Consider the following 2,500-nt stretch of genomic DNA (forward strand, 5'->3'; position numbering starts at 1 on the left):
AAAGACAGACACTTGAGCATATTCACATATTCTTCCCAAGTCTGTCCAGTGACTACTATATCATTAAGGTAACAATAAACACCTTCCAAATCTTGGATGATGAAGTTTACAAGGCGCTGAAAGGTAGATGGGGCGTTGGTAAGGCCAAAAGGCATGACCTCGTACTGAAAGAGTCCAAAGGGTGAATTGAAAGCAGATATTAACTTAGCTTTTTCAGTTAATCCTACCTGATAATAGCCTTTTACGAGGTCTATCTTCGTTATAAACTTGGCTTGTCCTACTGAATCTATTAAATCATCAATGAGTGGCAAAGGGTAGGAATCTTTAATGGTGACATTATTAATCTTTCTATAGTCTGTACAAAATCTGTAGCTATCATCCTCTTTTGGAACTAGGATGCAAGGTGAAGCCCATGGCGATTTACTCGGTCTTGCTAGACCATGCCGGACAAGATATTCGACTTCCTCCTTCATTTTGCTCTTCTTCTCAGGACCCACACGATAGGACTGCTGACGAATATGTGTTGTACCAGGAACCAGCTCGATGTCATGTAGCAGCAAATCACTTTTCCTGGGAAAATCATTAAAGAGAGTTGAATGGCTAGAGATTACATTCTTTAAGACTTGCGACTGCCCAGGAGATTGGTGGCTCAGGAATAGATCCAGGTTATTTAGAACCTCAGTATTGGTTTGTGGCATGGAGGAAACAATAAGGTCTTCCAATGAATTGTCCTCTCCTGGTGTGTCTACCTTAGAATTAAGATTGACAACCGTCTCATTAGAACCATTTCCAGTTTCCCTAGAGTGATAAGAGTTAAGTAAATCAACATGATTGATCTGAGTGGGTTTCCTACGATCTGGAGTTCTGATAATATAGGTATTATTGTTTACATATTTTTATGATGGGATAGGGCCCACAAAACTTAGCTTTAAGAGGGGAACCAGGGACAGAAAGGTAGGCTAACCCAAGGTCATTAGGTTTAAATTTTCTAACTTCACAAGCTTTATCATATTTTCTCTTCATTAAGATCTGTTGACCCCTTAATTTCTCCCCAGCAATTTTCCTAACCTGCATTAATGTGCTTTTAAGTTTATTCATATATTGTTGAATGGTTTGGCTAGACTCAGAAGGGGTGTTCAACCATTCCTCTTTAATTACTGAAAGAGGTCCTCTAACTGACCTCCCAAACAACATCTCGTAGGGTGAAAAACCAAGAGACTCATGGGGAACTTCCCTGATAGCAAACAGAAGAAAATCAATGCCCTCATCCCACTCAAGTTGATTTTCAACACAAAATTTCCTAAGCCTACTCTTGAAAGTTTGGTGCCAACGCTCGAGGGCACCCTGAGACTCTGGGTGATAGGCAGCAGACAAAGTTTATTTAATATTTAGTTCTTTAAGTACCTGGGCAAAAAGGTCACAGGTGAAATTTGAACCTCTATCACTTTGTATTTCTTTTGGGATACCGAAATTCGTGAAAACTTTCAGTAAAGAATTAGCAATGTTTTTAGCAGAAATGTTACGAAGAGGGATGGCAATAGGATATCGGGCCGTAGGACATCAAAGTGAGCAAGTATTGATTACCTTTCTTGGTTTCTGGTAAAGGACCAACGTTATCTATAATTATCTTACTAAAGGGTTCATCAGGGACTAAGATTGGTTGTAAAGGTGCCTTGGGTATTACCTGGTTAGGTTTTCCTGATATCTGACATATATGACAAGTGCGAACAAATTCTGCTACATCCTTTTTCATATTAGGCCAAAAGAAACAGTTCAAAATCTTACAATAGGTCTTAAGAATTCCTGGATGTCCTCCATAGGCATCATGAGCTATTTCCATTACAGAATTCCTAACAGAAATAGGTAGCACAATTTGTTGCTTTTCGCTCCATGTGTCTTCACTAGATCTCTTAGGGGAACGGTAAAACCTCATTAACAAATCAGATTCAAAGTAAAAACGTGGGGATTTTCTAATCTCACTTCTAGAAACCGCTTAGTCATGAAGCTTACTTAAAGTGTTATCGTGCTTCCGAGCTTTAATAAGGTTATCTCTACTCATAACATTTTGTGCTTCAAAATTTACAGAAGTGACTTTAGATTCATCCGAACTAGATTTCTGGCTACGAGTGACAACACACGAAGGATATACAGAGCAATCGGGATCAGGTTCAATGATTTCACCTACAGGTTTTTCCATTACAATGACGTTGGGAACTACCAAACGTCCTGCAAGGTCATTAGCCAATAATAAAGTTACACATTTTACTGGAAATTCAATATCTCTTATGCCTACCAGCACATTACCCTTCTTTATAGGACAATCAAGATGAACATTAGCCAGGGGAACTTTAGATATTTGTGAAAGGTCTTTCACGAGAACATGTTCATTAGTTACGTTAGCTTCAATATTAGGGAGAGCATTTCTCAATAGTAAACTTTGCGAAGCACCTGTGTCACGAAGTATCCTGACTTTATATTTATCCCCATCAGAGTTCAAAGC

The sequence above is a fragment of the Palaemon carinicauda genome, chromosome 10, assembly GCF_036898095.1.
Source record: "Palaemon carinicauda isolate YSFRI2023 chromosome 10, ASM3689809v2, whole genome shotgun sequence".
Taxonomy (NCBI): Eukaryota; Metazoa; Arthropoda; class Malacostraca; order Decapoda; family Palaemonidae; genus Palaemon; species Palaemon carinicauda.